Below are 10,356 nucleotides of genomic sequence, written 5' to 3' on the forward strand. Positions count from 1 at the left end.
AGGCAGAGACGTTGGGTTGAATTGATCACCGACTTCGACTTAGGAATAACCTACACCCCAGGGAAAGCCAACGTCATGGCTGATTCGCTAAGTCGTAAATCTTATTGTAACAACCTGATGTTACAACAAAGTCAACCGCTTCTCCATGAGGAATTTCGGAAGCTTAACCTTCATATTGTTCCTCAAGGTTTTCTCTCCACCATGGTGGCAAAACCTACCCTTACGGATCAAATTATCAAAGCACAGAAGGTAGATCCGGGAATCTCCCGCATCAAGAGGAACATTCAGAAAGGAGTTGCGAATTGTTTCTCCATTAATGATCAAGGAGTCGTATACTTCGGGAATCGATTAGTAGTTCCCAAAGTGCGCAACCTAAGGCGATTAATCCTTAAGGAAGCTCATGAATCTCCTCTCACTATTCATCCCGGTAGTACTAAGATGTATCAGGACCTACGCCAGAGGTTCTGGTGGACTAGGATGAAGAGAGAAATTGCTCAGTATATTGCTAACTGCGACGTCTGTCGTCGTGTAAAAGCAGAGCACCAACGGCCTGCTGGCACCCTTCAACCCTTAGCTATTCCTGAATGGAAATGGGATAAAATTGGTATGGATTTCATTACCGGTTTTCCCAGGACCAAGAGAGGGAATAATGCCATTTTCGTCGTGGTCGATCGTCTTTCCAAAGTAGCCCATTTCCTACCTGTTCGAGAGAGTATAACCGCTAGTCAGCTGGCAGACTTATACATCTCCCGAATAGTGTCCCTTCATGGTGTCCCTTTGGAAATTAACTCGGATCGAGGAAGTCTTTTCACCTCTCGATTTTGGGAAAGTTTCCAAAATGCTATGGGAACCCGTCTTTCCTTTAGCACCGCTTTCCACCCTCAGTCGAGTGGTCAAGTGGAACGCGTCAACCAAATTCTAGAAGACATGCTTCAAGCCTCTGTTATCTCATTCGGAATGGACTGGGAGAAGTGCCTTCCGTTTGCCGAATTCGCTTACAACAACAGCTATCAATCTAGCTTGGGTAAAGCCCCTTTTGAAGTTCTCTATGGACGACGATGTCGAACACCCCTTAACTGGTCAGAGACCGGGGAAAGACAATTCTTTGGCCCGGATATGATTCAGGAAGCAGAAGAACAAGTTCGTATCGTTCGTGAAAAGTTGAAAACAGCCCAATCCCGTCAAAAGAGTCAATATGACCGAAAACATAAGGCTATGACTTTCAAGGTTGACGAGAAGGCTTATCTTCGGGTCACCCCTCTGAAGGGAACCCATCGTTTCGGTATCAAAGGCAAATTGGCTCCTCGTTACATTGGACCTTTTCGCATTCTTGCCAAACGAGGAGAAGTTGCCTACCAGTTGGAACGACCTCCGCACCTCTCCAGAGTTCATGATGTCTTCCACGTTTCTCAACTCAGGCGTTGCTTCTCGGATCCTATCCGTGAAGTGGACCACGAAACGCTTGATCTCCAAGATAATCTTACATATCGAGAGTACCCCGTTCGTATCCTCGATCAGGCCGAACGTACCACCCGACGTCATAATATCAAGTTTCTCAAGGTTCAATGGTCGCACCATTCTGAGGATGAAGCAACTTGGGAAAGGGAGGATCGTCTTTGACTTGAATATCCCGCCTTCTTCTCGGAGGAACCCAAATCTCGGGACGAGATTCTTTTGAGTGGGGGTGAGTTGTCACAACCTAGCTAGTCATGCATTAGAGTGTTGCATCATGTTTACTCTTTCATCAGAAACTTGAAATGGGGATGACAGAACCCCCAGTCCCCTCTGAAACCAACTAGGGTTACTAAAATAGTTTTTCAATGAACCTGAAATGCCCTTCTAAAATGCCCATCATTTTTGCCTTGGTTCAGAACCTCTGCCAAAAATGGTGCACATTTTCCTAGGCCATCCTAGGCTTTTTGAATTAAATCATAAATATTTGAATTTGGGCATTTAAAATAATATAAAATATTAAATGATCAAATATCTCCAAACTAAAATGTTTCATGTTGGAAATAATCCAACTATGGGCCAGGAATAGTTTGGTGATTTTTGAACTTGCCTAGGTATTTTATTTAATTCAACAAAGTTGCAGATATATTAAATAAAACAGAAACAGAAATAAAAAGGGGAAAACTTACCTGGGCTCCTCCACTGTGCGGCCCAGCCAGCTGGCCGGCCCAGCCAGCAGCGGCCCAGCCCACCACTGCAGCTCTCCGTCGTCTTCCTCCCCTCGCCCCGAAGCTGCTGCGTGCTCGCGCGCTCACGGCCGCGCGGCCACCTCCTGCTTGCCGACGCGCTCCTGGCCGCGTGGACGACTTCCGCAGGCCGTCCCGATCCCCCCCTGCTCTCTCTCACTCTCCCCCGGCTCTCCCCTCCTCTCCCTCGCTCTCTCTCTCACACGGCCGAACACCACCGTCGCCGCCGTTCGCCATAGCAGCCATCTCCGACCACCCCTCGCTCCCCCGACTAGCTCAGGAGCTCCGCCTCGACTCCCTCTTCCTCCCCACCGCTCCACAGCTCCCCGGAAGCCCTGCATCGCCGCCACGTCGCCGTTTCTCTCTTCGGGCTCCGATCATCGTCGCCGTCGAATTCGTCGTCTCCAGCGCGTCCCCGAGCCCGCTAACCACCTCTGCAGCCCCGCGGTGAGCCCCCGGATCGTTTCCCCCTTCTCCCCTGGTCTCTTTCGACCTCTAGGCCCTAGCCCCACCTTGGCCGAGAGCTCCACGCCGCCGGCGATGTCGCCGTCGTGGCCACGGTCACCGTAGCACCCAACCGAGCACACCATCGTGCTCCACACCTCACTAGGAGCACGTAGCGCGCACTAACGCCTCCCCAAGCCCCCTGCAACGTCGATTCCGACCGCACCCGAACTCCGGCAACCGCAGCCGAGCTCGCCGCCGTCAACTCCGGCCACCCCGAGCCCAACCACCACCACCAATAGTCGCGGCTCAACCTCAGCAACACGTAGATGCCTTCCGCCGTCCATTTGGTTGCCGGAATGGCAAAACGCACTTTCGCCGCCGTCTCGGGCCTCGCCGGCGTCATGTCGCCGGTGGGGTTTGACCTGTCCGACCTGAGGTTTGACCCCCCAGGGTCACTGACGCGTGGGCCCTGTCGGTCAGATGGTTAGATTAGCGCTAACCACTGTTAGTTAACCCCTGACACTGACCAGTGGGCCCCAGCGCCACTAATTAGTAATTAGAATTAATTTAACCCTGTTTAACCCCCCTGTCACTGACGTGTGGGCCCCACACGTCAGGTTTGACTCCAGCCAGCCGCAGTTGACCACTGACGTCATGCTGACGTCATGCTGGCGCAATAATTATAATTTCTGGATTTAATTTAAGTCAGGAAATTCCAGAATATTATTTAAACTTCAAAAATTCATAACTTTATTCTGTAACTCCAAATTGGACAAATTATATATGAAAAATGATCAGAAAAATCCAATCTATCCATCTGTACTATTTTCATGCATGATCAAACAAGTTAAATTGATGTTTTAAGCAGAACAAGGAAAAGCACTTTAAAAGGCCATATTTGAATTTGAAATTTGAATCCTTGATTCAAATTTGTTCAAACCCTTCTGGTTTTAGTTGCATTAGCCCAATACACTCATATTGCCATGTTTCATGCATGCATCATATTGTTGCACATTGTTTGGTGATGTTTGTGTATCGGTGCTCTCTGCGGCAGGTTCTGTCCCCGAGGAGTACCGTGATTACCCTAACGAAGAACCGTATCAGTGCATCGAACCATCAGGCAAGCAACCAACCATTTGATCATATCGATACAATCCCATGTTCTTGCTCCTGCTCTTTTTACTGCATTAAGACAACGCGATTCAAACTGCTGTGTGCTACGGTAGTTGAACCCATTTCCTCTGCATGACCTGTCATTGCCACAGTAACTAGATGAAACCCACTAGCATGTGTAGGAGTTGTTTGAGCCATATGTATGTGTTGTTCCTACCTTGCTATGCCTGCTATGCTTAGAGTCGTGTCAGGTCTGGTTCATCTGGGTGATGGGCTAGAGTGAAATGATTATGTCGGTAATGAGAGTGGTGTGGTGAACACGATTTGGTAAAGGTATCGATGAGAGGCCATGTAGGAGTACATGGTGGGTTGTTTCATTGAAGCCGACCTTAAGCACTGAGATCTGTATGTGTGATTTAAGAATCAGCTACTACCATGCATTGGGCCCGAAACCAATGGACCCTCTCGGCTTCTTATTCACCCTAGTTCTCCGTCCAGGAGTTGCAAGTAGTTTCTGGTGTTTGTAGCCTACTGGAGGCCGTGGACAGCGCTGACCATAGGGGTGGGCTGTGATGCGGTAGGTACATGGCCGGGTGTACCGAATACCCGTTAGGTATCTCGGGAACCCTGTTCACATCGTTCGGGGCCGTATGGGAAACCTCGGCCGGACTCCCTGCGGATGGAACCTGAATAGGCGATAAACCTGGACTGGAGGCTTAGGTGATTAGGTAGGTCGTGGCCGACACCCACGTTGGGCTTCCGCTTGAAGGTTGCCGAGTACATGTCGTGTAAACGACGGTAAGTGGTGAGAGCGTGTATGAAGAAGTACCCCCTGCAGGGTTAACATGATCTATTCGAATAGCCGCGTCCGCGGTAAAGGACTACTTGGTTGCCTATACAGTTCATAGACAAGTAAATGGAAACTACTAAAAGCCTCAAGATAAGTGTGAGTGCCGAGGATGGCTCTTCCGTAGGAAGACGGAGGCGGATCCTCGGTAGTGTATTGAATTGGTGAGTAGTGGACTCGTGTGCGCAAAACCATTTCAAGTTGGAGTATCGTAGGATAGCCTAGCCAAGAGTCAAAGCTGGCTTGCTGCAATAACTCCACCAACCCTTCTTGATACTATGCATGTATGTAGGATCTGATGTAAGTCTTGCTGAGTACCTTGGTACTCATGTTGCTATAATCTACCTTTTTACAGAAGACGCTGCAACCCCTTCTGATGGGTTCTATGTAGACGTTGACATCAACGAATAGGCTAAAGACCCAGGTGGTGACCCTGAGCTTGTGAAGGACCACGTAGTATAGCTAGGCTTTCCAAGCCTCTTTTATTTTACTAGTTGTCTGTACCCAGACAAGTTATTCCGCTGCTGGTTTGTATGACTGTAGGACTTGTATGTTGGGTCGTGAGACCCGTACCTTTGTGTATGTTATGTATGGCTCACTGAGCCTTAAATAAAGTACTTGTGTCGTAGAGTCATGTTGTGATGCTTCGTTGTATTTGCACATATCGAGCATATTGTGTGTATGACTGAAATGCTTGGTATGTGTGGGATCTGACTATCTAGTTGTTTATCTTTAGTAGCCTCTCTTACCGGGAAATGTCTCCTAGTGTTACCGCTGAGCCATGGTAGCTTGCTACTGCTCTGGAACACTTAGGCTGGCCGGCATGTGTCCTTCTTCGTTCCTGTGTCTGTCCCTTCGGGGAAATGTCACGCTTTGAGTACCGGAGTCCTGTTAGCCCGCTACAGCCCGGTTTACCGGAGTCCTGCTAGCCCAGTGCTACAGCCCGGACCCACTTGCCGATGACCGACACGTTCGAAGCTGGGTCATGGATGCCTGTCCCTGTAAGTCTGTGCCACTTTGGGTTTACGACTAGTCATGTCAGCCCGGGCTCTTTATCATATGGATGCTAGCGACACTATCATATACGTGAGCCAAAAGGCGCAAACGGTCCCGGGAAAAGGTAAGACGACACCCGTGGGGATACCGTGCGTGAGGCCGCAAAGTGATATGAGGTGTTACCAGCTAGATCGATGTGACATCGAGTCGGGGTCCTGACATTCCGCCTCGTGGCGGCGGAGTTTCGTCCCGAAAGGTTGCTTCTCATTTTTTTTCCTGGACGAAAGACCTCATATAGCAGAAGATGGGCATCGGAGAGCCAACAGGGGGCCCACGAGGTAGCGGCGCGCCCTAGGGGGGTGTCCCTACCCTCGTGGACAGGGTGTGGGCCCCCTGGTCTTCATCTTTGGCAAGGATTTTTTATTATTTTCAACTAGATGTTCCGTGGAGTTTCAGGACTTTTGGAGTTGTGCAGAATAGGTCTCTAATATTTGCTCCTTTTCCAGCCCTGAATTCCAGCTGCTGGCATTCTCCCTCCTTATGTAAACCTTGTCAAATAAGAGAGAATAGGCATAAGTATTCACTACAAAAAAAGACACATCCGTGACATTTTGGGTTGAACGAAATTTTTTCTGTCATACATATGACACTTCTATGACGATAATTGTGACAAAACCCGGTATCATCATAGATGTGGTGGGCTCCTACTTCTATGACAAAATATCATGACAGAAAATGGGCTTTTCGTCCTGGGCGGGCCGGAGACGCAGCTGCATGACATTCTTTGGGCCGTCCATGATGGAAAAAACTGTGGTAGAACCGAGGGGGAGGAAAATTTCGGGGAGTTCCCGGTTACGGTGGGAGGTCGGGGGCCGAGCGATGCGCGTTTCTCTTGTACACATGCGTGCATGTGTGCGAGGCGTTGGCTCTAACTGAACCCGAGCGAGGCGTTGGGCTCTGACTGAACCCGAGCGATTGCACTGCAGGCTACGCGTTACTGAACCCGAGCGATCGATCGATGGCTGTTAACTGAACCCGATCGAGCGATTCCTTGGCTACTGCTGCTAACTGAAGCTGGTCGATGGGATGAACAGTGAGCGTTGTGTGGGGGGGTTGGATGAATAGTGAGTGGTGGCGTTGCCTCTGGATGAACAGGACCCCATGGTGTGGTGGAGGGCTGGATGAACAGTAGACGGTGGAGGGGTGCCTGTGGAGGGGTGGATGAACAGGACCCCGTGGTGTGGAGGGCAGGATGAACAGTAGACGGTGGAGGGGTGGTTGAGCACGACCCCGTGGTGTGGAGGGCTGGATGAATAGTAGACGGTGGAGGGGTGGTTGAACAGTAGCCGGTGGAGTAGCGCGCGGTGGAAGCTGGATGAACAGGAGCCCGTGGAGGCTGGAGGAGGTCGACGGTGGATGAACAGTAGCTCGTGGAGGCTGGAGGGAGTCGACGATGGAGATGAACAGTATCCCGTGGAGTCCCGTTTTGCGGTACGCCACACCCCTCCCGATGAACAGGACCCCCATTTCGACCGTAGCGCTCCAACACAAGTCCGTTTCCTCCATTTTGCGGTACGCCACACCCCTCCCGATCAACAGGACCCCCGTTTCGACCGTAGGAGGTCCGTTTCCTCCGTTTTGCGGTACGCCACACCCCTCCTGATCAACACGACCCCCGTTTCGACCGTAGGAGGTCCGTTTCCTCTGTTTTGCGGTACGCCACACCCCTCCCGATGAACAGGATCCCATTTCGAACGTGGCCGGTCGAACACAAGGCTGTTTCCTCCGTTCTGCGATACGCCAGGCCTCATTTCCATCGCCTGTTCTGTCCAAGCCCTCCCGATGAACACGACCACGCATTCCGTTGCCTCCCCATGAACACGACGACGACGTTGTTTCTCTGTTCCGACCCAGCCATGTACACGAGCCTTGGTCGTACGTATGCGCGAGTAGGCATTCGAGACCCTGCCCGTATGTACACCCTGGACGCCTCTACTACGACACGTGCGCGCCTCTACATCCACCAGTATATATGTACGTACACGTTCGCGACCAGAATGACAACGCTACGTATGCTTCGACCAGGTGGGTCCCGACTGTCAGGCACTTCGTTGCGTGCGAAGATGTAGCTGGAGGGTTCCAGCAATCAGGGGGGCGAAATACGGTGGCCCGTCCGGTGGGTCCCCGCTGTCAGGTGGAGGAATAATTATTTTGTATGTAATAAGGAGGCACTTCCTTACTGCGGCCGTGGACCCAGCTGTCAGCCTCTCCACGTACAGTCCACGTCCGATGGAAGCCGTTCCTTGACCACGTTGACCACGCCGCGCCGAGAGCACCAGGGCAGTGGACGACGGCGAGGCCTAGAAAGGGGACGACGCGGAGCCGGGGAAGATGCGGCAGTGGAAGCCCGCGCGGAGAGGAGTACGAGGGTTCACTGGTTCGGCTGCGGTGTGAGGCTGCCGTTGCCGCAGAATAATAGGGGGTGTGGGTGAGTAGAGGGATGTCCTGGCTAGCGGTGGGAGTAGTAGGGGGCGGTGAGGCCTCCGCCGCATCGCAGCCGGCCACGGGAGGCAGGAGCACGAGGCACGACCGGCGCTGGTTTGGGCGGCTGGAGCAAGAAGACCAGAGGTTGAAGAAGCACTACGGCCGTTGGATGGACATCATACGGTCACTGGAGCTAAAATCGTGCATATTGACTAAGTTGACAAAGCCCTCCATCCCCGTCAACTTAGTATGCCCACAAGTCAGCCTGCCACTATACTGGGTCCCAGCTAACAGGGGGAGTGTTCATCTTTTTTGTGCGTAATAAGGAGGCACTTCCTTGTGTGCGAAGATATAGCTGGTGGGTCCGAGCAGTCAGCGGTGGTAACGTTTTTTTTTGCGAAATACAGAGGCCCTTTCGGTGGGTCCCTGATGTCAGGTGGAGGAATCACTATTTTGCGCGTAATAAGGAGGCATTTCCTTGCGTGCAGCCGTGGACCCAGCTGTCGGCCTCTCCACATACAGTCCACTTCAGATGCATGTCAGTCATTGACCATGTTGACCAGGCCGCGCCGAGAGCACCAGGGCGGTGGACGACGGCGAGGCCTAGGAAGGGAACGACACGGAGGTAGGGAAGACTCGGCAGTTGTTTACCATGCGGAGGGGAGTACGACTGTACGAGGGTTTACTGGTTCGTCTGCCGTCGCCGGAGAATAACAGCAAGTGTGGGTGAGTAGAGGGATGGCTAGGCCAGCGATGGGAGTACGATGGGGCAGTGAGGCCTGCGCGGTAGCACAGCCGGCTGCGGGGAGGAGGGAGCAGGCAGTCCCGCCGGCGCTTGTTTGAGCGGCTGGAGCAGGAAGAGCGGAGATTGAAGAAGCACGACGGCTGTTGGATGGACATCCAACAGTCACTGCTTGTGCGTCAACCTTTTTTTTAGGAAAGCCTCAAATCTGTGGAAAACAGCATACAGCCCATCTGCCATTATTTCTAATAATTTTCAGCCCATTTGCTAATTCTTAAGGGTTTTTTTGGAGCCCATATTCTTTTTGTTAGCATTACAGCCCAAATTGTGGCCACGGTTAAAAAATTATACGAAATTTTACATATTTCGGTGCAGTCCGAACTGTTTTTAATCCCGAAATTTCGACTCACATTCAAACTGATTTTAAAAATAAATGTATATCAATATAAAATCCAACAAATTCTCCATGCATAAAAATTAATGTAATTTAAAATCTTGAAATGAAAAAAATATATTTGAAACTAATTGCCGGTTTGATGTGTTTTAAAAATGTACAACCCATTTCTCATTACTGATGGGTCATTTTCTCGGCCAGCCAAATGAAAGCTCTCCTCGTCTTGAAAGATTTGCAGCCCAACAGGCGTGACAAAGCGACTTGCTTGGCAAATCACAAAAAAACTGGGTTGTGGCCGTGGACCCAGCTGTCAGCCTCTCCACGTACAATACTCTTCCAATGGAACTCGTTCCTTGACCACGTTGACCACGCCGCGTGGAGAGCACCACGGCGGTGGACGACGGCGAGGCCTAGGAAGGGGACAATGCGGAGCCGGGGAAGACACGGCAGTGGAAGACCGCATGGAGAGGAGTATGAGGGTTCACTGGTTCGGCTGTGGTGTGAGGCTGCCGTCGCCACAGGGCCTGGCCAGCGGTGGGAATAGTAGGGGGTGGTGAGGCCTCCGCGGCAGCACAGCCGGCCACGGGAGGCAGGAGCATGCGGCAAGACTGGCGCTGCTTTGGGCGGCTTGAGCAAGAAGACCAGAGATTGAAGAAGCACTACGGCCGTTGGATGGACATCATACTGTCACTGGAGCTAGAATCGTTCATATTGACTAAGTTGACAAAGCCCTCCGTCCCCATCAACTTTGTTGGCCCACAAGTCATCCTCCCACTATGGTGGGTCCCAGCTAGCAGGGGGTATTCATTTTTTTGTGCGTAATAAGGAGGCACTTCCTTGCGTGCGAAGATATAGCTAGTGGGTCCGACCTGTCAGCGGGGGGAACGTTTTTTTAGTCCATTTGGTGGGCTGGGTGAAACAATGATGTAGCATCTATGCAGGCCGTTTAAATCCCATTTGCATTTTTCTCGAAATCCGCAGACTTGCTGGGCTGGGTGAAAATATCATGTTGGGCTAGACGGAGAAATGTCATAAAAACATAAACACATGATTGCATGTCAGTAAAATCTTTGCAAGCTTATGTACGCAATCACTAGGAGTTAACTTGCCAAGTTATATATAAACAATTATTATT

Source organism: Triticum dicoccoides, chromosome 5A (assembly GCF_002162155.2).
Source record: "Triticum dicoccoides isolate Atlit2015 ecotype Zavitan chromosome 5A, WEW_v2.0, whole genome shotgun sequence".
Taxonomy (NCBI): domain Eukaryota; kingdom Viridiplantae; phylum Streptophyta; class Magnoliopsida; order Poales; family Poaceae; genus Triticum; species Triticum dicoccoides.